This window comes from Mustela erminea, chromosome 12, assembly GCF_009829155.1.
Source record: "Mustela erminea isolate mMusErm1 chromosome 12, mMusErm1.Pri, whole genome shotgun sequence".
NCBI classification, from domain to species: Eukaryota; Metazoa; Chordata; class Mammalia; order Carnivora; family Mustelidae; genus Mustela; species Mustela erminea.
Window position 1 is genome coordinate 24,085,499 of NC_045625.1, and position 26,929 is coordinate 24,112,427.

The following is a 26,929-nucleotide window of genomic DNA, read 5'->3' on the forward strand; positions in this document are numbered from 1 at the left end:
TAATCCTGTGAGCATTTAGGGATTTGTTTTCTGTATCTCCTCTTACCACATTTAAGGAAGGAGAATCAACCCTAAGTACACGCCGGCAGAGGTAGCAAGATATGCCTGAGATCACATGGTGATTTCTGAAACAAAAGTAGTTCAGGGGCAGCCCTGGGGTAGGAGTGGAAGGAGTTCAAGGTCCAAGGTCCTGGCTCCCACTCTTGACTTGGCCAACAACCAACTCTGTGAGTAGCCCAAAGCTCGCGGCACGGCAGGTATTCACTGATGAGTGAATGAACTTGAAGATGTCACTTAACCTCTGCTGGCCTCAGTTTCTACATCTTAGCCTAAAGGAGTTGGGAGTGGGTGGTCTCTAACTTCATTTCAGTTTTTATTCAGGAACTTTTATGATCCTCCATCACCAATGTCAATCACTGTAGTGAAGCTTCCTATTTACACTAATTTGGAAAGGAGACTAGAAATGACAGTTATGGAATACCTACTATGTATTAGGTACTTCTATGGCTTTTGGAGGCGCTTAAGTGTAATGAATCATATTGATCCTGTCCTCCTATGCCCGTAGGTTGTTAGACTTTCATTCATCTTTCTAATTTTTCCAGATCGACCTTCAAAGTGAGCACAAGGGTTAAGAACCACTCTGCGGGGTATGACAGAGAGGGAGGGAGCTGCTCTGTGACAGGAGAGGAACACCTCAGACTTTGGTCCAATCGTTATTTACACACAGACACGCATTTCTAAAGTCCTTGAAGCCAATCTAAGTAAACATGCCATTTCCTTGAGGTTGATTGACTGGCTTCTTCATGATCTCATTTATACTTCGTATAAAAAAAAACTTTAGCATGAATCTCTCACAAAATTCAAATAAGTGGGAGGTTTGGATGAATGAACTCTCACTACATATGCCGGGCCTATAAGGTAGAGACTAAGGATATTTGATAGGACAGACATTTTCTTGGGCAAGATCGTCTTTGGAGAGGGGTTGCTCCATGAAACACGACTCTGTCCAACGGCTGCCAGAACGAAATCCAGCGTGCTACGAGGCCACCGTTCTTCCTTTCCGTTGCTTGTGAGGCTGATTACCTTGGCTTGGGCTTCTTCCGCAGGGAGACTGGTCAGATTCGATCATGTCAAGTGACATAAAGCACAAAGCTGCTTGCACCCTTTGGGTGCTGGGTTTTATGATCAAGGTCATGGTCCACAATTGCTTTCTGGATCACCCTGGGTATGAGTTTTCTAGGGCTACCATAACTGAATGCCACAGACAGGATGGTTTAAACAACAGAAATTGATTTTCTCCCAGTTCTGGATGCTGGAGGTCTAAGGTCAAAGTCTGGCAAGTTTGGATTCCCCTGGGGCCCCTCTCCTTGGCTTGTAGGTGGCTGCATTCTCTCTGTTCCCTGTATGGCTCCTCTGTGTGTACGCATGCCTGGTGTCCTTCCCTCTTCCTATAGAGATGCCGTACGTATTGGATTAAGACCCTACCCTTACAGCCTCATTCAGCTTTAATTATCTCTTTGAAGACCCTACCTGGGCACCTGGGGGGCTCAGTTGTTAAGTGGCTGCCTTCAGCTTGGGTCATGATTCCAGGGTCCTGCGATCGAGGCCCACATTGGGCTCCCTGCTTGGCAGGAAGCCTGCATCTCTCTCTCCCACTCCCCCTGCTTGTGTTCCCTCTCTCTCTCTGTGTCCCTCTTTGTCTAATAAATAAATAAAATCTTTTAAAAAAAATTAAAAACTAAAAAAAAAATAAGGACCCTATCTCTAAATATAGTCACATTCTTATGTACTGGGGATTAGGACTTCAACTTATGAATTTGGGGTTGGGGGCACAGTTCAGTCCCTAACACCCTATGAGTATCTGAGCTGATCTAATAACACATCAATTCTCTCATGTCTCCCTCAGCAGAGGAAAGTTTCAGGCAGATCATGTGTGGTTTAGAACCTCTAGGTCACTGAGAATAAGAGAGATTCCTGTCTCCTGTGAGAGGAAACAGAAAAAAAAAAAAAAAGCCATTCCCCTGTCTTTATACCATACCGTGTCATATGGGTGACATCCAGAGACCCTCCTGAAAGAGTGGCTTGGCTTAGGAAAAGAAAGCAGCCTGGTTACCATGTTTAGAGACAGCTCTGGAATTCTGGAGTGTGCACGACAACCTGTAAGACAGAACTAACATGAAGGGAGATGATCCAGGGTCAACAGGGAGGGGTGTTGGTAATAATTCACACCCATCCTGCTGTATTCACAAGCACATGCCTTTGTCACCAGCTGGAATCTCCTTTCATTACTCTGCGGTGCATGTGTGTTTAAGCATAAATCCATTATACATGCACCAGAGAGGTGGTCGGAGTCATCCCAGGTCTGCTACTGTCAGACACAGCCCTGGCAAGGAGACCCGCTGGAGGTTGATGGTCTGTACACAGAAAGCCACAGTGGGGAGGGTGAGAAAAGGTTTATAAAACCCATATCCCCAAAGGTGAAGCTTGAGTAACTTTGTTCAGCTGTGATGCCTACCTTTGATCCGAGGCAGGAGATCTGATGGATCCGGGAGCCTCCCTGCCCTGGGTGGAGCAGAAGCTCTGGTTTCGTGCAAGCTGGTACCAGAGGGGGCTTCAGAGCTAGAGGACCAGAGGCCTATGTGATGCTGATGGCAAGGTTGCTGGATAGGCATATGGCTGGCCTGTGTGACTAATTGTTAATTGCCTAAAATGTTTTAGGCAATTTATTTGGCTTCCTGTAGGTCTCTATTTACTCCTCCATAAAATAGAATAAAAGATCTCAAGGGCCCCTGGTAACTGCAGAATGCCCATTGTTCAGGCAGTAATTCTCATAAAGCACCTGCAAATTGTGGAACAAATGGATTCATCTGCAAGTTGTTCAGGACCCCAGAATCCCATGAACATTACTAGACGGGAGTTTGTGTTTAAAGTACACTGATGTTGAGAAATCCCTCCCCAAATTAATTCTTTGGTTATAGCATCATATTCAAATGGAATGATAGGGAAGTCAAGCATTCCTTTTCTGAAAAAGCTGATTTTTCAATAGGGTAGATTATTGGCACTTAGTTTCTCACTAGAGTACTTACTCATACAATGACATTTGGAAATTGTTTATGTAGTGGACATTCTCTGGGTCTGGAAAGACGAGTAAGTCAGGAGACGACACATAAGTGCATGTAAGCTACTTACTTCCGTACCCTTTGTGCTGGTCCGGAATACATGAAAAGGACAAAACCTCTGTCACCTTTAGGGAAAGATCAGCTCAGCTTCCTTCTTCTTCTTTTTTTTTTTTTTTTTTTTTTTTTTTTTAAAGTAGGCTCTATGCCCAGCATGGAACTCAAACTGGGGCTTGAACTCATGACTGTGAGATCATGACCTGAGCTGAGAAGAGGAGTCGGACTTAACCAGCTGAGCCACCCAGCATCCCGAGCTTCCTTCTTTTTATCATCACTAAAAACTGATTATTTCATTTGGGCACTTAAAACAAAGATCATGAAAACGTTTTTTTTTTTTTTAAATTCTACCTATAACACTAATAAAAACAAGTTAATAGTACAGTTATTGTTCATGAAAATGTCATATGCTTCTGAATTTGTCACTAACAAAATGACAGTATTAAAAATTACTATGCATTAATTGAATCAAGGTGCTTGCTTTTTTATCAACATAAGTGTTCTAAATATTTCCTCTGTCCAACAAATCGGTTTGTCGATGGGTGAGAATGCCTTTTAAAATAAATTTCCCTCAAGGGGGTGCAGGGCTGGCTCAGTCAATAGAGTGTGTGCCTCTAGAGTTGTGAGTTCAAGCCCTACTGTGGAGGTAGAGTTTACAAAAAAAAAAAAAAAAAATTCTCCCAGAGATATCTCTACCATGAGTTTCAAGCCCACATTTTTCAAATAAGTGCTTTTCTATCATGTCAGTGCAGATCAAGCTCACCTCTGCAGTTTCCTCTTGGTTACTGGGTTGGCCACTCAGTCACTCAGGCTCATTTCCCAGACGCCCCTAACACTTCCCTTTCCTTTTGCCAAATTATTTTTTTTTTTAAGATTTATTTATTTATTTTAGAGAGAGAGGGAAATGGAGAGTGCTTGTGAGTTAAGGGAGGGGCAGAAGGAGAGAATCCCCAAGCTGACTGCCCACTGAGCCTGACCTTGGGCTTATTCTCACGGTGCATGAGATGGTGAACCGAGCCAAAACCGAGAGTTGGGTGCTTAACTGACTGAGCCGGCCAGGGGCCCCTCCTTTTTCCAAATCAAACTGGCTCTGCTCAAATGTACCTTCTCTTTGCTGTTTGCACTGTAACTGCCCTGCCCTGGGCTCTCCCTAACATTGTTTAGTTGAATCACCTGTCATTTATAGCTCGAACTTCCTAAAGAATGAGTCTGGTCACTTCACTGTGCTCATCACCTTCAACAACTCTTCAGTCATGTGGAATAAAACCCATAGCCCTCAGTTTGTGAACTAAGGGCCTCTGTGATCTGATTCTCTCTAGATTGCTGATTGTATTCTCCAGGACATTCCCCAGTGACTTGCAAAACATGGTTCCATTGCCCTAGTCACTCTTCTCCACTTGGGACTGTGCCCATGCTGTCTTCTCTACCTAGAATGGTTTTTTTTGTTTTGTTTTGTTTTGTTTTGTTTACTTTGTCTATTGAGAAATTTATGGTTCTTCAACTCCTTCTGAGCATCCAATCTATAAGACAGAGACCACAGTAGTTGAATGTAGGATATTTAACCTGGGGAACTAGTCAGGAACCAGTTGGAAGAGCTGAAAAGGCCAACAGAGGATGGTGAGGCAATTATGATTTGAACACCCAGAGGAAACTACTAGCACTGCTGTGGCCAGGGCTGGAGGGACAGCAGAAGGAGGTGGTAGTCCTGGAGACTCCATCCAGTGGGAGCTGAGGCTTGATGGAGATTCAGCCACAGCCAGAGATGCCACCTATAGCATAGAGAGAGAGAAAAATACCTGGCCTCCTCCCTTCTCCAACATCCTGCCTGAGTCTCCCATTGACTGAATCTAGCTAGTTGGCAAAGGAGCTTGGGAAATGAGTTTTCAGGGATCAACCCTCCCATGATCAAATGCAGAGCACAGAGAAGGGTTAGTAATGGGTCTCAGAGCAAAGAGGCAAATAAATACTAGGCGTCCCCTTCATGAAATCATTCCTTTTCTGTTGGAATTACACTCAATCCTAATCTTTCTGTGCTGCTTGAACCTCTCATGCTCTCTAATATCTTTTTTTAAAGATTTATTTATTTATTTGACAGACAGAAATCTCAAGTAGGCAGAGAGGCAGGCAGAGAGAGAGGAAGGGAAGCAGGCTCCCTGCTGAGCAGAGAGCCTGATGCAGGGCTGGATCCCAGGACCCTGGGATCATGACCTGAGCCGAAAGCAGAAGCTTTAACCCCCTGAGCCACCCAGGTGCCCTGACAGTCTCTAATATTCACCTCCCCTATATGAGATTTACTTCTTTTGCGTGTGCTTATCTGTGTCAACAGATCGGAAATGAGTTGAAGGCAGGGAACTGTTTTGTTAATTTTTGCAACTCCAGAACTCTGTACACTCTGGAATTTGGTAGAAACTCAGGACTATTCCAGACTGAATGAGATAGGACACAACAAGAAGGTTAACAGTAAGAAAGATCTGGGGATAATTGATTAAGGAATATCCCCTGCTCTGAGGAGAGAGAGATGAGATGAAAGAACTCGTAAGAGCAAAAAACAAAACAAAACAAAAAAACAATAAACAAACAAAAACAAAAACAAAACAAACTCGTAAGAGCAGAGTAGAAATGAATAGTAAAGGACAGACAAGCCCTGGAAATCTCATGGCTTGTGAGAATGTTCCAGTGGTCTAGAATATCAGAGTCTCTTTACATTTCAGTTTTTGCCTGAGTGCAATCCCCTTTACATCGCATTTGCACTGGAAGATTCTGTTGCAAGGCTGCAAGATGTCACACGTAATTATGCTCTCCAGCATTCTTTGTGACTTGTCTAAGGGAAGAAGCGCTTATTAACTCTTCCTAATTACCAAAGCGTGGTCTGTAGAGGAGAACTGAAGGCAGAGAAGGAAGCATGGGTCATTTCTATGAGCCTTCATAGGGATGATTCAAATTGGGCTTCTGATGCCTTTTATAAGTTAAGGATAAGCTTCCAAAATCTGTGTTGAGAACATTGGTCTAGCTCTCCCTTCCCTGAGTCAGCATTCCCTCTGCTTTACATAGACGTTTCCTGTTCTGTGGAAATGAAAGAATCAGGGAATAATTGATTCGTGTTTCTAAAAAAAGAATCACTTTTTCTGATTATAAAATGAACACATTCACTACATCATATTTGGGGAACACAGAAAAGTACATAGAAGAACATAGAAAAATTCCACCATCAGTGATCATCACTGTAAAGAACTTGGAATATATACTTCCAGTCTAATTTTCTTTTCTCTTTCAAAATGGCGTCATAGTCTATATGTGATAGGATAAACTGCCTTTTTAAATTTTAAATTATAATATATACATTTTCCAATTTCAATAGATATGAATCAATACTTTTAAAAAAGTCTGCATTGTGTTCTTTAACTTAGTTCTTTAATCCCTGGTTATTGGATACTTTGATTGTCAATGTTTTTGATACGGTATGTGACATGTTGTATTAGTTTCTTGTTGCTGCTGTAACAAATCATCACAAAGGAGAACTCAGGACAACACAAATGTATTTTTCTGATGGCTCCAGAAGCCTTAAGCTCAAAATCAGTTTCACTGGGCTAATGTCAAGGTGTCAGTGGGACTGGTTCCTTTTGGAGGATCTAGAGAAGAATCTGCTTGCCTTTTCCAGTTTCGAGAAACTGTGCGTGTCCCTTGGCTTGTGGCCTCTTCCTCCATCCTCTGCGGGCATCAGTCCATTCACCATCTTCACACCACATCGCCTTCCCTTCATCCTTGACTCCTCTTGCTTTCCTACAATAAGGGCTGTGGTGATTATAGCAGACCCAGTTGGAGGATTCCGAATAATCTCCCCACCTCCAGATCCTTAACGTCATCACATATGCAAAGTCCTCCCCCGACTTTTTAAAATCTAAGATAACATTCACTGGTTCCAGGGATAAGGCATCTTTGGGGGCCCTCTAAACAGCAGTGGAGGAACTTTGCAGACAGCAGCCAGCTCTGTCACTTTACAGTGAGTCCTTTAGAGGGACAACTGAAATTATTGTAACCTCAGAAAGATGTATGAGATCAGATGGAATAGTAGACAGGAAAAACTGAGCACTGGGATGCTGGGGTCGCCCTCGATCTAGTACCGGCTTACTGTCTGTATTGGGGATCATCTGGGCTTTTTTTCTGCCATCACATCATCAGTGCCTTCATCTGTAAGGTGAGGGAATTGGAGATGCCTTTCAAACTGCGTTTTCCATGATTCTTTGAATGAAAGCACTGCAAATTATATAAATTAAAAACAACAAAGGTGTGTTAATAAAAAGATTGATGGAAGCGATGTATGTACACTATCCTCGGGCTAGACATACCCTTTTCATAAAGCATGTAAGCATGTTTTAATAATTATAAGTGTTGGAAGAAAGCATCACTTCAGCCTTAATTCATTAACCATTTATTAAACATGCACTGTGTACGAGATGTTTTATATACATCATCAATAAAAAACCTCATAAATTAAGGATACTCTGCTTACTTTCCAGACAGTTGAAGTAATCTGTTCAAGGCTCCACAGTCAGTAACAGAATGGTCATATCCTTTCGGATCCCAGCACAGGCTCTTTCTCTTAGATCCTGCTTCTTGTGCAACTGGCACAGTGTATAGAATTAATTGCAACAATCACATTAAAACGTTCACTTGATATTTTTAGAATAACTGGTAATATCATTAGGTTTGGGCTTTTTTTTTTTCTTAAAGATTTTATTTATCCATTTGACAGACAGAGATCACAAGCAGGCAGAGAGGAAGGCAGAGAGAGAGGAGGAAGCAGGCTCCCTGCTGAGCAGAGAGCCAGATATGGGGATCCTGGGACCCAGGACCCTGGGACCACGACCCCAGCCGAAAGCAGAGCCTTTAACCCATTGAGCCACTCAAGCGCCCCAAGGTTTGGACATTTTTGATTCAGTGAAGTGGTGAGTTCTCTGTGAACCTGCCCAGCACGGGGGAAGAGCACACTCTTTCTCTCAAAAGCCACTTCTCCTGCGTGAGACTGTGCAGAGGGACTGGGGGAAATTTCTTCATCCTCTTTGGCTCCTTTTACTGGTGCTCGTGGTCAGAGTGTGCACGTGCTGCTGTTACGTGGCCAGCCATTCGCCAAGTTCCCTTGCATTATGGAAACCAGATGGAAGCTGGAGTCGAAGTTCTCAGCCACAGAAGTGAGGCTGGGCTGCTCTCTGGATGGAATCTCCAAGAATTTAGGAGGCATAATCCTCTCTCCTCTCCCTCCCCCTGCCCCACTTCTCCTTCCAAAAACCAAGAGTCAATTTCAGAGATATAGCCTTTCTCTGTGTGTTGCCCAGATACTTTTTTTTTCTAATTTATAATTGCAAGTTTGTTTGTAGCAAAAGCTCTGTTTGGTTGTCATAAATTGTAACCAAGAGGAATAATATCCACAAAATAGTCAGTCCTAGCATATGCTTTGAATAGCCTAGATTGATAATGTGAGGTCTTGCGCAACATCGCTAACCTCTACTGGCATTTTGGGAGAATTAAACAAATGCACGGTACAACAAACAAATAAAAACAAAAACAAAAACAAAACAAAAGCTGGGACAGTAGGGAGGGGAAATTTCAAAAATGTTGGTCACCGGCAAAACTCAGCAAGATTGATTCTGAGCCTTACTTGGGAGTTTCCAGGGAATCAGCCTTTCAAGAGGAGGAGAGGTCTTAAAGCTTACCCAGTTACTTGCGTTAACTGTATTGGAAGGGCCTAGAAAAGCCCAGTTGTCGTTCTGTTGTGAAATATGATTGTCGTAAAAATTCCCACTTGCTAGTTATTAATTTTTATAGTAGCAGAAGGAGTAGAGATAATTATAAAAGTAGAGGAATTGGTGGAATGTAAGATATGAAGGGTTGAGAATTTCACAGTTAAATAGGCACACTCCAGTTACATGCTTTCGGGAAAAGTCCAGTGCTGTGGTAAGAATATAGACTATGAGTCAGAAAGACCCTGCACTCTCTTACTGGCTGTGTGGCCTTGGGTAAAGTTTTTAATAACCTCTCTGAGTTTCCATTTTGACATCAGGAACACAGAATGAGTTTAAAAGGTGAGGTAGCCCAGGGCCAGGAATGCGGTATGTGCTTAGGGAGTGGTAGCTTCTGTGTTTATTCCTCTTTCCCTAAACTCCCCACCTGTGTATGGAGGTCTACCCTTGAGGTAAGCTTGCAGCAGATGACTATAGGGGAATCGATCTGTGGACCTAAATCCTGCTTTCCCCCTGAAGGCCCTGCCTCTTCCAGAAGGTCATGGTCTTCTCTGAAGGAGTCTCAATATGGCGGAAGTTAGATTCAGAAAGGCTTGAGCTCAGTCTCTGAGCTGTCCATCCTGAGCCAAGTCACTTAAAGGAAAGCCAGGCGCACTGTAGATGCTAAATAAATCTTAGCTGAATCAATGAAGGAGAAAATGAATGGCACTTTTCTACCCCCTTTCTACCTGAAATTAATCTATCTTCCTTCCTTCCTTCCTTCTTTCTTTTCTTTTCCTTCCTTCTTCCTTTCCTTTCTTCTTTCTTTCTCTCATTGTTCAAGGCTCCATTTGCATTACTTCCTCTGGAGACTTCCCCCCAAACAGGGACAGACCCGTCTCACAGCACTGGTCCCAGACTGTCCCTGTCCACCTCACTGACACATACATGAGGTTCTCAATGGCAGGGCTGTGACTTTGTGTTCTCTGACTGTAGCATGGCTTCAGGAAATCAATTGTCAAAGAAATAAATTAAATGAAAACGAAATGGGTAATGAAAAAAAAAAAGTAAATGAAAAACAGTTCCTAAAGAGAGCATACCAACATCTCTCCTTCTCCCCTCCCTTCCGGGCTTCCTTCTGGGGTTCCCGTACTCGTGTCCTTTCAGAGAATTAGCTGTGTGTGCTTACTTCCTGCTCACCGTGCAGTCACAGTCACTTACTGCCAATTCTTGTGCTTGTCTTGTCAGGGTGACCCAGAATATTTCCTGAGTAGAAGCAGAAAGCCATTGCCAAGGTGTGTCTCAGAGCTTTGTAGTTTCCAACGCAGATTGACTGATTAGGCCAACATGATTTGGGCTGAGCATATTTAAGACATTGGCCCATGAAGGAATAGTCCCTCCACGGATTCAGAGCGTGATACACTCCAACCCCGATAGTTCTTTCCTCATAATTTCCCAATTTCTTTTCGAGGAAGTAGCTATCTTTTGGTCAACTCAAGAGCCTGTCCCTTCTCTCTTTCTTCCTCCACACATTAGATCGGTTATCAGACACCACTATTTCTAGTTTGTTAACCGATAGGGATTTGCAGTCCTGTACTTAGGAACTATTTGATTGAGGGTGAGTCATTTGTATTCTTTGAGTTTCTTCATGACTAAAATGGGAGAGTGGCCGAGACAGTCTTCTGCCCACAGGTGTTGTCAGAGTAAGACGTGATCAAGGAGGGTAAGGAGCTTGGGCACCTGTAAGACACTGATGCTGCTAGTGGCCACTGCCTCCATGATCTGACCCCCGAGAGGGACCAACCATCCGAATTCGCCCCGGACTACCCTGCTTGAGCACTGCAAGTGCCACATTCTGGGAAAACACTCAGCTCTGTGAAACCCACAACATTATCCCTCTTTCTGCCACCTCTTTCCTGGTTCATTTCCTTCCTACTGTGCTTGTGTGCCTTTCTAAGACCTCTCAGGTCTGTCTCCATCCAACCCCACCCACCCGTCACCATGGGCCTGATTTGTCTGCAGCGCTGTGTAGATGGAGAGAGTGACTTCTGTGCAGTAAAGCCAAGGTTCTGCCCTAAGGGGGAGAAACGGAAGGAGGGGGACAGTACAGGCATGACCAAAGCTGCCACTTGAGCCGGAAGAATGGGGGGTGTTGTCCCCGGCAGCTGGTGGGGAGTCCCAGAGGTGTGCAAGGCTGCGAGGCTGCCAAGTTCCTGTCTGGACTTCTGGCATGTGGCTGGCTGAAGCCCTCTGACCTCACACTCACGCTTTGCTTCACATGATCCCCAACCTTGTGGGACATCATAGGAAATGAAGGCTTTGAGGTCATTCTGGTCTGGATTCCTGGCAGAGAACGTAGTTGGCAGAGCCCATGGAAAGAGAAAACACGCTGCCCCAGCTGGGAAAGTCAGTCTCCCCTCCGCAAAGGACTGTGGTGCCGATGGCTGACGGGCAACCTCCGTAAAGGGACACTCTGCTAAGTGGGTGGGGTAAGTAAGGGGGCCCCAGTGAGTTGCCTGCTGGATGTGATATGGTGCTGCCAGCCCAGGGCAAGGACAGCTTTGCCCCATAAATAGTTGCTACAGGTGCGTGCCTGACATTACCCGTGCCCATGCCCCCAGGCCTGACCTGGCGTAGAGGGCAAAAGCAGAAGGCGGGCTTCTTTCTGCCAGTAGGACCCTGCGGCTGTCCTGGGTGGGAGGCCCAGTGTAGTGGGTGGGGAGCAGATGACTGGGCAGCTGAGAGCCGGTGTTGGGGAGCAGGAGGGAGAACCCAACCGGGCAAGCAGGGAGGCAGTGGGAAGGAGAGCGTCCATTGATCTGGGGGCTCTCAGTTCCCAGAATGTGCATGATTGTCCTATCAGGCTTCACTTAGGAACTCAAATTCAGAGATAAAATTATTAAAAGATGAATTTTTCATGAAAATGATAACAAAATATCATTTACCATGATCATTTCACAAGATGGTGACCACTGGGGACTTTCTAAGCAGCAGACCTTCTGTGACTGCAACCTAAAGCCAGCTGGTTCCAGGTATAGTTCACCTACCCTGGTGCTTAGAGCAAATCACACCTCCTTTCTGCCCTCAGTCTCCTCACCTGTGCAATGGGCTACCCACACCCACCTCTCATGGCTGCCAGGAGAGGTAAACGGGATTTTACTATGCTGTGCAGGGCAGAAGCTCCACATACACTGGTTTCCTTTCTTTTCGCATTTGCGTACAGTTTAATAAGAATTTCTAGCTGCCTTTGGTCACATTAATCTCACTGAAAGGGCATTTCTTCTTGGGACAAAAACAAGGTCTCACGCAGCTTCAGGATCCTCGGAGCCAAGCACAACAGCACCCAATAATGACACAGAAATTGGGTTAATGAACAAGCAACTTCTTTTCATGCTTTTTTAATATAAATCTCTTCCTCTTTTGCATCTTTTCCTTTAAAAAAAAAAGCTTACTTTATTTGTAATTTATTATTTTATCTTATCCTGTTATCCTTGAGTTGTAAAAGGAAGTTTAGAAAGCCCTAGCTGAGGGTACTCTAATCGAGTACAAGTTAAAACAGTGTCTACATTTGAGAATAGAGGAAGCCTTCCAAAATAAGAAAGCAATAGAAAAATTGTAAAGGAAATAACTACTTTATTTGACTCTAAAATATAGGAAACTTGGGGCACCTGGGTGGCTTGGCCTTCGGCTCAGGCCGTGTTCCCAGGGTCCTGGGATCGAGCCTCGCATCGGGCTCTCTGCTCAGTGAGGAGCCTGCTTCCCTTCCTCTCTCTGACTGCCTGTCTGCCTACTTGTGATCTCTATCTGTCCAATAAATAAATAAAATCTTTAAAAATATATATATAGGAAACTTGACTACATAATTTATTTGTTACATGTAATAATATATGAAAAGAAAGAAGACCAGACAGAGGTTTACCAAAACTACCACAGTATTCATCTCTAGAAATGGGAATTGGAGTTTATTTGCCTTTTTAAATAATTACTATATTTTCTAAATTTTGTGTAGCTAACATGCATAATAACTTAATAGTACATCATTTCCATTATTTTGCTAATACAGAAAGCATCCTCTCAGCCCTAGGTTACATGACATTTCTTCCATTTGACAATAACACATTATCTTCCAATCTCTGCTAACTTTATGTATGCCACAACCCTATGAGGTGAATATTCTTATAATCCTCAATTTTCAGGTGAAAATGCTAATGTTAAATGATAGTGAAAACCTGACCAGGGTCACATAGCTAGAGATGACAAACCTGGGATTTCAATTTTTCACAGCCAGGGACCTTACCTACTACGTTCTCTTCCAAACTCCTTTAGTGCCTTGTACCTCCTTTAGTATACTCCCCTCCACCGTTCATTTCTCTGGGTTCTTATCTATCCCTCCTTTTATTTTATTTAATTTTTTAAAATATTTCATTTATTTATTTGACAGACAGAGATCACAAGTAGGCAGAGAGGCAGGCGGTGGGTGGGGGTTGGGGAGCAGGCCCCCTCCTGAGCAAAGAGCCAGATCTGAGGCTGGATGCAGGGCTCTATCCCAGGACCCTGGGATCATAACCCGAGCCGAAGGCAGAGGCTTTAACTCACTGAGCCACCCAGATACGCCTCTACTCCTCCTTTTAGAATGAAAGTGTTGTGTGTTTAGACAGCTGTGCTTGGACTCAGAGGCAGGACTCCATAGGAACCCCATGCTGGTGTAAATGAACGCTTGGAAGTGAACATAGGGTAGACTCCCCCACTATGCCAGGGAAGAGAGTGGCCAACACCAGCCCTGCTCTTCATTGCAGCCTCCTCCTGGGAAGACTTGGATTTTCTACCTGCACGTCTAACTGTGGGTGCCTGCTTCTCAAAGCAAAAACAGTTGTATATTAAAAAAAAAAAAAATTTTTTTTTTAATACCAAAGTAGCAGATACTGAACTAGAGGCCATGTGCCCAAAACTCAATGTTGTTCTCTTCTGTTTTGACCCGGTCTGTTCCAGGATGAATTAACAAGTGCTTTTAATTCTTTTAATTTCCAGAAGTACTGTGACAGATCTTAGGTGTTATTGGACCACAACGCAAGAGACTTTTAAAAAATAAATAATAATTTAGGAGTTTGGGTCGATGGCCTTGAAAAGCCCTTATAGCTTTCGGGAGGTGTTTGTGGAGGCGGAACAAGGGCTTGTCTGAATCTAGAAATTACAGGAGTAAGATTCCAGTACATTCTAACGCAGACAATTCTTTTTGTGGCCTTCTGCCTACTGGGAGTAAGCTGTCCTCATTGGATGCACCACAGTCTTGGCATCTCTGGCCTAAAAACTGAACATAGTACAAAACAGTGTTCCATCAAATATGATTTAGGAATTTTGGTGCATTGCGTTTTTTAGGATAAAATGGTTTCTTTCCTCTCTCCCCTCCTTATTTATTTCTCTTTTAAAAGTTTAGAACTGACACCCAGTGATTCTTTGTAGCCCCCCAAAAAATGTGAGAATTCCAGCCGATTGCATTAAAGATAGCTATAGACTTTTAAAGCCTTATTGCAGAGAGAAGCAACACCGAGTAGGAAAATAATGTTTGTCCCTCTTGAGAGAAAATTCGAGATTGCACGTGTTGAGTTTCAGAATATCTCTCTGCAGTCGCGCGGAATGACAGCCACCTACTGCCTGTGGCATACAGTTGGGCACGCGGCCTCAGCTGATCAGACCTGGGAGGGATGCCTGACCCAGCCAGACTCTCTGCCCTGAAACTGTGACTAAGAGATTCATTTCAGTCTGGGATATCTGTTTGCATTTGGATAATGAAATATTAGGAGCTTGAGTGAAGCAGAGAAAGGCAGTCAGTGGGAAGGGAAGAATAAAGGAGACACAAGGAGTGAGAGCCTGAGAGAGGTTGTGTCCCAGGTCTTCCCAGCCCATCCCAGGGGGCTGCTTGCTTCCAAAAATGTGACTTTGAATTTAACACAATATTTCCCTCTGCCTACAAATTCTCCGTCTTTTTCATGCTGCTTCAGATTGGTTTCCGTCACTTGCAAACCAAAGAACCTTGTGTATATGTCTGTCACCATTTTTACCACTTCGTCTTAAACTGGTCCCTGGGTCACTTTACCCCCTTAAACTGAGACTTTCCAAATTCACAGACCCGTTTCTTCCTGTCCTCCACACTTAGCATATGTCTGGCTCAGAAAGAAGTTCAGGGACTTCTTCAGTGAATGGATGAGGGAATAAAGATGGTACCCTGTCAGCTTCATTCACTGAGGAGAGCTTCATATTACAACAGTATACATAGTATACGTAGGTGCCAGTAATTTTTAGAAGGTAGATTATGTATATAATACTATATATAATGTAATATATTTATATAATTTATATATTATATAACTTATATAATATATAACATATGTGATTTATTATATAGACAACTTTTATCACATATTATGTTATAGTTAATATATTACATATTATATATTATATTTTACATATGCACACACATATATGTATACATTTATATGTGTATGTATGTGTATGTATGTGTATATATATTATATAGCCAACTTTTATTACATATTATGCTATAAATAATATATTACATATTATATATTTTACATATGCACACACACACATATATATGTATACATTTATATGATATATTCCCAGGGATCCTAGGAAACCACTGTGGCAAATAAAAAGAAGAAATCATTTTTCAAATGCAAAGTAGATTTTAGAGAGATAAACTCAGTAAATTGAGATGCATATCTAGAGGGACTGATTCTTAAGAGATCATCAAATAGGGAAATCGGCCTGGGGCTAGCTGAAAGAGGGATGACCTTAGGCCTACACTGAGAAGCCTTATTTCCCAGAACTAGCTCCAAGAGGACCCCTGCGTCCTCAGCATTTGTTGCGTGACATTGTGAAGTCCTCCAACACCCAAGGGGGTGCTCTCCTCACAAGGAGAACTCCTTCTGGCTGTTGGTGTGGTTCCCTTGGGAGATGGAGGGTAGTCAGGAGCTGATTACCATGCCCAGGCACACTCCTGTGAGTCTGCCAAACTTAATAGCTAAAGAGGCCTTGACATGTTTCCATTTCTGATTCTGCCCTTATAAAATGTGTTGCTAATTAAAATAACTGCCAGCTCAGACTCCTGCAAGGAAACCCATCCACGTGCTCAGAGTCAAGTTGTTTTCCATGTTTCTAGCTCTGGTTAAATAAATAAAAACTACAAAACCAGCAACAGAACCCAGCTATCTGGGACAGCTTAAGGGGGGCCTGGCCTGTATGTAAGCAATCAGTCAATGCGTTAATTCAAACCCCCCCTGCTCTAGAGAAGAAAAGGGTTAAGTAGCAGATTATGCTCCTTCTACACAGTGCTATAGGCATGTTTGATTTGGCAAGTAGAAAAAGAAGCACAAAAACACATGTCCTGACAAAGTCAAGAATTATCAAATCCAACTCAGTACACTTAACCAAATTGAATTTGGATTGTGTGTCTTTCTTCTTCCTTTGAGCCACAGTTTGCGCAATCGCTTAAGAATTCATTTCTACTCATTTCACTACTTGCTGTATCTCCTTCATTGGCGTTCCATTATATCTTGCCTAAAGTTTAAACTCCTTTATATGGCTAGAAGACCTTTTGTGAGTCACACCTCACTTACCTCCCTCGCTTCTGGTCTTACTGCTCACTCTTTAGCCACACCAAGCTCCTTGGAGTCCACTGAAAGGGCCACATTCTCTCCTTTCTCTGTGCCCTTGCGTATGCTGTTCCATGAGCCTAGAATGCACCCCCCGCCATCCCCGCCAATCCCTATTCCTCTGGCCAACTCCTAAACAGTTCTGTAACCTAGGTCAGGAGTCAGCTTATTTAGGAAGTCTCTTCTATTATCTCCACACCCCCTCCACCAAACCTGGAGAGTTATTGCCTTTGGGTTTTCCTGGTTCTGTCCTTCTCTACGGCACCTTCCACCTTGTAGTTGACATGAATGAAGGAGGAATGCTCTTCTCCATAGCTATATTTAGAGCCCAAATCTCAGGGCACTCAAGACCCTAATGTTGCAGAATCCTGATTGATAAAAGAGGGTTTGCGAAGCTGAAACTGCATGAAGGACCAAAACCCACTAACCTGTCTTAGAAATGATGTGTGACTAGAACTAGGAAATGATAAATTCACTCTCTCATTCACTCACTCACTGGCCTGCTCATTCATTCTTTCAATTATTTTTTTTATTAAGCACTTACTTTGTGCTAGATCTACCTGGAATGCTGGGTTTATACATGGTTCCTTATAGCTGGAACTTAACAGCTTAGTTAGAGATATAGACAGACATACAATTGCATTAACAGTAATTTAATCACAAACTTGATTAGACCTACCAATTAAAAGCAAGACATTAAGTGAGGACTCTAATAGGGAGATCGAGCCCGATCTGAGAATCCAAGAAAGCACCCTTGAGAAAGTGCTATTCAAGGTGAAAATAGTTAGGAGATCTATGCTATAAAGCAGAGTAGGAGGAAGAGGATTCCAGACGGAAGGAACAGCATATGGAAAGGCTCAGAAGCAGGAGAGCGAGGGACACATTCAAGGAGGAAGGGAAGACAAATTAGAGTTAGAGCTGTGTAACAGAAAGGCACAGAGGAAGAGATGAGCCTGGAGAAGTTGATGGACTGCAGATTATGCAGAGCCTTGTCAAATAAGACAGCAAACTGGGATCTTATCCTAAGTGTAAGCAACTGAGAGTGTTTAAGCCTAATTTTAAATCTGACTCGCAGTCTTTAAATTATTTTGGCAGCACTGTGGAGAATGGATGGGAAAGGGGTAAGAGTGGAAGAGAGTAGACCAGTCGGGAGGCCATTACAGTATTTTCTGGTGAGATGGTGGCTTGCCCCAGTAGAGCTGGGGTAATGATGCGCAAGAGCACATGGAATCACGAGATCCTGGGCAACTAGCATCAGTGGCTCTCGGGACTGGTCAGCTGTCAGGGATGAGGCTGAATGCGTTACCAGCACTGGACACAAATAGCCTCATTCAATGGACAAACGGCTGTGAACTGCCTGTTACGTGCCAGGTAAGCTCACTGAGGATGGTGCCTTACAACGGGTCTCTGACTGCCTTCTCTCCAACTTCGTAACACGAATCTGTTTGTAAGAAAGCATTAAAAAGTTTGCTTTATTTCTCATGCCTAATTGACTGTAATACAAGCTTTTAAAAGAAAGTCTCCCACTAAGCTTTTTTCAGCTCCTATGTTGAGCTGGTCACAACCCATAGCCCTATTCCCACCCACTGCCATTGAAGACAGTTCTCTTTCCATGAGCTTTTCTTATCGTCGAGCTTCTGTGCCCCATCATATACTTCTGATTGGCCTCTTAGGGTATTCTGAGACTCCGCCCACCAGCCCCTCCCCCTCGCTGAGCTGCAGGGGCAGGCAACCCATTGAATTCCACCTCCTCTCTTACTAACTGCATGATGTTGGGCATGTTACCAAACTCCCTAACTTTAGAGTTCTCCTCTCTAAATAGGGTCAATTTAATTGATCTTGGTACCACTAATATCTTCTATGGTAAATCAGGTAAAATGTGCTTCCTACCGTGATCTAATACGAAGGAAAGCAACTCACCCATGACATATTCTTGCCACATACTTTTAACTAGAATATAACTAAACCTGCAGATACAACTTCCGGCTTACTGGAAATACAAAGAATAGACAGCATGAGGAAATAGCACAGTAAGAAAACAAGTCCAGAAGGTGGACATTCCACATAACGACTAGCCTGGCACCTTCAATGGGCTCGGGGAATGGGGAGTGTTTTAGACTTTTAAAAGACTTAAGAGGAGGGACGGTATAACTAAGTGCAATGCATGGTCCTTGATTGGTACTAGCTTGAAGGTAGGACTGGGAAAGTTTGGAAGGCAGTTGGGAAAATTTGCATATGAAAACTGTAGTAGATGACGTTAGGGAGTTACTGTGGTCTTTTTCAGCTGTTAATTTTATTAAGTATTATTATTTGAAGGAAATTGCTCTTACCATTTAGAAATGCACAACAAAGTGTTTAAGGCAGAAATATCCTGATATCTGTGTTTTAGTTGGAAAACCATGTGTGTGTATGCACGTATGCATGTGTATACACATATGAACTAAAATGTGGTGATATGTTTTTGCCATTTAAATCAAAGTGATGGGCCACCTGGGTGGCTCAGTAGGTTAAGCATCGTCTGCCTTTTGCTCAGGTCATGGTCCCAGGGTCCTGAGATTGAGCCCTGCTTCAGGCTCCCTGCTCACTGGGGACCCTGCTTCTCCCTCTGCCCCTCCCCCTGTTCATGCTTTCTTTCTGTCTCTGTTAAATAAATAAATAAAATATTTTAAAAAAATAAAAATAAAATCCAGGTACTATACATAGAGGTGTTTATTATCCTTTTTTCTCTCTACTTTTCTGTATTTAATAATAAAAAGTAAACTAGACAGAAATCTTATGTATATCACAATGCTATGTGGGTGAGGGATAACATGTCGCCAAAGACCTAATTTGTATTAAACATCATTAAATAAATGAGTATTCTCTTTCAAAACCATTTTCTTCCAGTCAGTGCATCAGAACCTCACTGGAATCTGGAATCTCACTGCATTCAGCAGCCATACATCAGCAGAGCTGGTTCAGGAATCTCCGGGACCCCTTAGAGGGTAATAGGGATGTGAGCTGGCAGACCGGCACCATGCTTGGTGGGATAAACTTTGAAAATTTCTGGCCTCTTCACTACCACACACAGAAATACTATAATCCTTTTCCCACTTGAGAATCAGAGCTCAAATAACATAGTCATGTTTGCGAGTGCAGATTTGTTAAAAAATGGAAAAGATCTTTGCCAAGCTGGCCACATGGTCCTTACATACAAGGTGGGATCCCGTCCTCAACATCGTTCTAAAACTCACATCTAGAAGAAGTTTTACTGGACTCCCAGTCACAAGCCTGTTTCTCTGACTTCCTCGCTTTCTCCCAGCTCTGCCCTAGACACAAAAGAGGAGTGACATGTGTCCAACACGTCAGGGAGTGGGGAAAGCAGCGTTTGGGGACACAGTCAAGAGGCATCAGCTTGCCGTGGAACGTGGATGCACAGTACACAGACATGTCCCACTTCGACTTTGCTGCTCTGACAAGTATAGATGTCACCTCCTTTCACCCTCAAAAGTGTCCTGCTTCAATAATACGCTATTCAGTCCTAAACATACAGCCTCTTCCTCTCCTGAGTTCTGTGAACTGGCCCTTGATTCATTCCCAGTCCCTGTCCTGCCACCCCTCCCCCACAACCGTCTCCCCACTGCAGGAATCTAACTGCATTGGGCTACTCGAAGGTGTACCCATGAACTATGCTCTCTCTCCCCACTACAGTTGTGCATTTGCTGACTATTTGCAGAGGATGCTCTCAAATCCTTCTCCATCTTTCCCTCCCAGGCTAATTCCTTCCCTTATCAGAGGCTTCAGTTCAAGGTCATCTGCTCCAGGAAACTTCTTGGACTCCATAGAGAGGAATTGCATCTTTCTCCTCTGTGTTTTCCTCAGGGCCAGAACAAAGGTGCAAATGAGGTGCCTTGGGCACAAAATTTAAGCAAGCATTCATTCTCTGTGGTGGTACAAATGCTGACTCTGCAAATCCCATGACCTTGACAGTGAGCGATTTCTTCAAGGTGGCCTCACCCTGTCCTGGCCCTGCTTTCGACATCTCCTATATCCTGTCATCGTGATCACACTGTAGAATGTATTCATTGCTCTATCTTCCTGGTCGGAATGGGAGTGCCTTTCGCTGAGGGGCGGTGTCTACTCATTCCTATGATCTCAGTCCCTAGCACTGGACCCCGCACAGTGAAAGTGTTTCTTTTCTTTTCTTTTCTTTTAATTTTATTTATTTGACAGAGAGAGATCACAAGTATGCAGAGAGGCAGGCAGAGAGAGAGGAGGAAGCAGAGAGCCCCGCTGAGCAGAGAGCCGGATGCGGGGCTCGATCCCAGAGATCACAACCTGAGCTGAAGGCAGAGGCTTTATTTAACCCATGAGCCACCCGGGTGCCCTTGAAAGTGTTTCTAAATGGTGACTGAAATAGAATGATAGATAAGTCAGATGTTGGAAATGCACATAGAATTAGAGATTATCAAACTATGAGCGACCAAGCAGCATCTGCTAGGGAGCTAGAAGAAGATTCAGAGATGGAAATGCAGGATAGAGTATAAAATTTGTCATTTGAAATATTTGTTGCAACCAGATATTGGCAAGCTGCTTAATAATATTATCTGCCTTCTAGGGAAGCCTGAAGCAAGTTTCCTTGGCACAAGGTCTAAAACATGAGCAAAACTTTGAGTAGGGTACAGTTAGATGGTCCACTAAATCCACGTTTCCTCCGTATTGGGAATCTCCCCTAATCCCCTCCGTCCTTGGCACTATTTACATGATGTGTCCCCAGGGTCAGTTCAGAAGAATGGCATGGGTTGGACTTTAGGAAGCCTCTTTCACAAGCCCATCACTGGGCTACGCCCCCCACAAAGACTGTAGCATTTGATCGCCACAACAATCAGTGAAACAAGAGTTCATGTCCCTGGTCTGTGGGAGGGAAAAGCCAGCCAGAGCTGTTGGGTTAACTTGCCTGAAGCCACACAACAAGAAAATGGATGAAAAAAATACCTCCAATGTTCAGGGCAATTAAAACTTCCTCGTGCTTATTGTAGCCCTATTTCCTACCCCACAGAAAAGTGGTCACCGACTAAAAATATCAATAGATTAATGAAGTGCTTATATTTTTTCATGTAAATGTTTGAGCGCCTACCACGTCCTTTACTGTGGGTGTGAAGTCCTAGCAAGAAGACTTTGTGAGGTTGGAATGAGGGGAAGAGAGGGAAGACAGATACTGAATGATCCACAGGTAGATTTAGAAGAGCAAACACATTCTCCTATAAAATATTCTTCAGGACAGTAGGTACCAAATTCAAAGTGCCATGATTACAAAATGCCAAACGCTGCAAGACCAAAGAACTCCAGACAACAAACTATCCCCTCGGACTTTCCCAAAGACAAACACCAACTGGGTATCATGCATGTAACTACCCACAACGTAGATCTCTGGGTGTGGGTTAAGGCAGAGAAAGAGATGTTGGTGCAGTAAGTTCTAGGAGAAGTGCCTGGCAATTGTTTTTTAGTGTGTGGGTTTTTTTTTTTTTTTTTTTTTTTTTTTGGTTGGGGAAGGAGCACACTTTGAGGGAAAAGGAGCTAAAGTCTCAACTTCATTTTCATAGTGTAAACAGAGCCTGAGCCTTCATCTAGCAGACCCACTGAGGCATGACTTCAAGCCCCCCATCTGGCCTGTTTGATTTATGTGTTTCCTGGACACACTACTGTTGTGTAGGAGCCTGTGAAAACTTCAAAAAGGTCATTAAGGCTGAAACGTTTCTCAGTTCATTTTCAAATTACTCAGTCATCATTTCTGAAAGCCAGTGACAGGAGAGCTCAAGTGATTTCAGTCACGTTTTCCCAACTGAAGCTCCACTTTCTATGACAGAGTTACAAATACTTTTTTAGTTCCATTTTGCATACATTCTAGAGAACTTCTTGGCAGGATCTGTCATATGTGTTTTCATATTTTTTGGATTTCATCTTTGTAGCATGGCCTCATGAAAAAAACATCACATTCCAAGTGTGACTGGGAAGCTTCATTCACCACAGAGTTTGCCAATAACATGTGGGGAGTCTACTGTCCCTCCACAGTTCATCATGTCCAAACAAAATGTGTTCCCTTCAATTCAATCAGTGGATTCATTTCTATAAGATGCAAGTTGATGCTATTTGCTAGATACCCAAAGGCCAATTTAAGAAACTAAACTATGGTGGAATTAAATATCTAATAGTTTTTTAACTCAATATGTATCATTAGAATCTTAGCAGGAAACTAATGGCACACTCAAAAAGGCTTGGCTGAATATAATTTTGTGAAGAGAGTATTTACAAGGCATGGGCACCGTTAAGGGAATCCACAAGGAAAGGTGAAGCACCCAGGAGTTGTCAACATTAGGAAGCTCTTACTGCCCCAGGTAGAAGGGGCAACAGGTAGGACTTGGACTCTGGATCCCTAGAAGGGGGGTGGCCTCACAGGCCCCATGGCTCTAGGAATGCAGCACGGCTCAGTAAAGCAAGACTGGGTGGAAATAGAAGAATGAAGGTCCCTACTGCTCTCTTCTTGGACCCTTCAGTCTCCGGCTAGTGCTGCCCATTTGCCAAACCCAACCAGATGCCACAGGGTAAGGAGATTGGGAATATTCATCCTTGAGGTCAGCCTGCTGGGGGTCCATGACGGGCAGAGAAGAGCAGAGACTTGTCTTGGGATAGCCTCTAACAACCCATTTCAGATTTTACTCTGAGAGATGGGGTGGCATAACTTAATGAACAGAGGTTTTGGTGTAAGAAAGATCTAGACTCAAAATTCCACCCACTAATGGTCATATCTTGGGGTCTTTTCTGGAGAAGACCTGTTGGACAGCTCCAGGAGAGTTCTTACTCCCTCTGTGTTGCAGTTTTTTCACCCAGCAAAATGGAAATAATAGCTACCGACTTCCCCACCTGATAGAGTTATTGTGAATATTCAACAGGTTGCCCAAGGAAAAGAGCTTGAAATAATGTTTGACACATGGAATGTGTTTGGTATTTGTTGGTTTCCTCCAATTAGCCCTGCATTAGTTAGCCCTTATATGGTGAGATACCTGCCCTGTGGAGGTGGGGGAACCAGTCTGACCACTTTGGCTGGGAGTCCCTTGTTGACTCATAGCTGGAATGGTGGGTGGGACTGTGTTGTTCCTAAAAATTTGTTCACTGGGGTCCCCTTGTCAGCAAAGAAGCATCTGTTCCCCCGGTGTCACTTTTTGAAGAAAACTTGTTGGGACAGGTTCAGGAAAACTCCAATTTTCTCTCTCTCCAGGGACACTGGTTCTCAGGGAGCTGGGCCCTGCTCTGCTCTATGAGTCTTTGCCTTTTCTTTAGCAAGTTTCATTCCACATCCAGAGGCTGATGCTCAAAAAGCTTGTCCTTCCCCGCTGGTGTGCATTAGTTGGTGACAAGGCATTGGCTGCTTTTGCAAGATCTCAGTCAACTCTATTCCTGTTGGCAGGGCCATTTCCTTCCTACTTGATGTCATTAAGGAGAGTTTTGTTTGTTTGTTGCTTTTTTAAAAATTCAGTTAGCCAACATATAGTACCTAATTAGTGTTTGGTGTAGTGTTCAAGGTTTTTGTTTGCAGCTGTTTGCTAGTTTGGGAGCAGGTGGGGATATTTGGTTCATTGTGAATTTTCACTGGACCCTTGGAAAGCTTCTTGGTCATTGAAAAATACAAGGCCACAGTAGTGTTTCATTTACTATTATTGGCTCAAACTAGGATTTATGCATTGCGCACGATTCCTAATTCTCATAATCCCCATGGAAGGGAGTGTCTGTCTCCTTTTCAGTCGAGGAAACTGAGACTCAGATAGTGGGATGCCATGTCCAGCTTCTAAGAGGTAGAGCTAGAGACCACGGCTCTGTCCGAATCAAAGCACTGTTTATCTTTCAGAGGGTTACAAAGAATCAATGGCAATTGTTTCATCCAGCTGTGGCCATTTGAAAATAAAAATTGCAAGGCTATGAGTTCCCTCATAATGAGGCATAAGTCTTATTCATCTCTCTCTTCTTGCTGCTGACCACTATCCTTGCCATAAACAGGGTGCCAGATTAATGTTTGTTGAACGAAAAAATGATTGGCTGAATGAATCTTTGATACAAAGATATTTTTGTCTCTGTGTAGCATTTTCTAATGCATATTTATATTTCATTTGACAGTGTTTGCAAATTGCATAATATTCCCCTTCAGTATAACTTGCAGTGTGGAAATGCTTCCATATGCTGGATATTTCCCCTCATTTGACTGAGGGAAAAAAAAGTCTAAGAAAAACATCACGTAGTGGCTAAACATCCATATAAACATGGGTTTTACAACACAGTGTTCATGAATGGTATATTTTGGAAGGGTGATTTTACAAAAAGATTGAAGTAGACGTTCAATTTGGATTGATAAGGATTATAAAATGTTCTTGTGCTGCTAAACATACCTTTATATTAATTCACTATGTTGTAGGAGGTATAGAGCAGGGGAGAGGTGCGTGGGTCCTGGGGCAACTGACTATATTCAAATCCAGGCTCCACTCATTAATCACTGTATGACTTGGGCAGCTTAATAAATCTATCTGTGTCTTAAATCTATCTGTGTCTCCTTTGCAAAATGGGGATAAGGATACAGTTTCCTTCATGAGATGGTTGAGAAGGTTAAATGAGTTAATACAGGGGGTATTTTTAAATCTGTGCCTGATAAATGGCAAGGGCTTAGTAAGTATTATTAATAGCCCCAATGCCATGGAGTATAGTTCAGAAAAGTCCCATCTTTTTCATCTCCATCCCCATTATTCCTGCCCTTTTTTCAGGAGGTCATCAAGTTTTGTCTGACTGACTTTACTCTCCACTTCACTCTTCACATGGTCAGTGAAGTCAATCTTTGAAGACTCACATTAAACCAGGCCCCTTCCCTTCTTCGAGTGATGCCATTATTCCTAATCAACTTCAGGACTAAGTACAACCCCCGAGCCTTACATTCAAGGTCCTTCGTAAATTCACTCCTTTTTCCTATTCTGGCCTCATCTCCCATCACTCCCCCACACACTATACTACAAATGGCAACAAAGGCCCAAAGTGGAAAAGTGACACCGGCTTGTTGGGTGAGTGATACTTGCGTAAGAAGAGTGAGAGGCTAATTTTGCTGATGGCTCATGAAAGGCTTCAAGGAAAAGATATTTTAAGTTGTAGCTTGAAGACTAAGTTGACATTGGCCAAGCAAGGGAGGGCAGAATGTCATTAGGTGGACCACCTGGATTGAGGGAAGGACTTGGGTACTAGAATAGAACAGAAAAACAAGGTATATTCATGGAATGAAAACTTGTCTAACGCTGAGAGGAATGAACTAGGCGATGCTTCAGTGTGGAGTCAAGAGGGAGAGGAGCATGAAAAAGAGTCCTTCAGTCTGGCACGAATGCCTGGATGGAATGGTGCGTTGCTAATGGAGATGAGAAACAGACAGGAGAAGAAGTGTGTGTGTGTGTGTGTGTGTGTGTGTGTGTGTGTGTTTTCAACTGGAAATAATAGATATCTGTTTTGTACACATGTATACAAAAGCCACCTGAGAATATTTAACACTAAGCTCCTGATCTTGTCCCCAGTCCCACCTCCAGGCCTGTTTCCTGGCAAATTTCCCCTTAGCAAACAGCAACTCTGTTATTTAGAGTCCTCCATGGTTCCTCTCTCTTAAATCCTATTTCTGATCCTTTAACAAATGCAATTTGCTTTTTCTTTAAAATGTATCCAACCTTTGATCATTTCTTCCCATCTTCATGGCTACCATTCTTAGCAAAGCCATGGTCGTCTTCTACGGGATTATTGAAGTAGTCCCCTAAATTGCCGCCATTCTTTCCACCTTGACGTCCTTCAGACTGTTCCCAACACAGCTGCCAGAGTGGTCTTCTTAAGAACAACTCAGGTCATGACTCCATTGTTCAAAGCTTCCATATTCTTCCCATCTTGCTCAGAGCAAAATCTCAAAGGATTTACAGTGGCGATTTGCAAGACCCAAGCCTCACAGCCCTTGGTCCTATTTCTGCTTAGACTCCCCCTTCTACTCTAGCCCTCTCTGGCATCTCTCTGCCATACTGGACTTATTAGTGTTCCTCAGACATGTCCGTCATACTTCTGCCTGTGAGAATTTCTGGTGAGTGTTCCCCTGCCTGAATGGCCTTTCCTCAGATGCCCAGCTAATCATCTCCCTCACTCCCTGAGGTCTTCACTCTAATATCATCTGCTCAGTGATGCCTCCTCCAATTGCCTTACTCATACTGGTGGCTCCCTCTTACCTATGATTTCCCAGTGCATTCCCATCTTTTCTACATTTTTTTCTTTAGCCCATAATCTCCATCTATCTTTATTTTACAATTAGATTTTATTATTTGTCTTCCCT

The 26,929-nt window shown here is 43.2% G+C and overlaps 1 long non-coding RNA gene across 2 annotated transcripts in view; it reads left to right on the forward strand.

Moving 5' to 3' along the window:
• LOC116570203 overlaps positions 1-26,929 on the forward strand; it is a 167,857-nt gene that overhangs the window by 66,772 nt on the left and 74,156 nt on the right. The gene's annotated exons all lie outside the window — the stretch shown is intronic.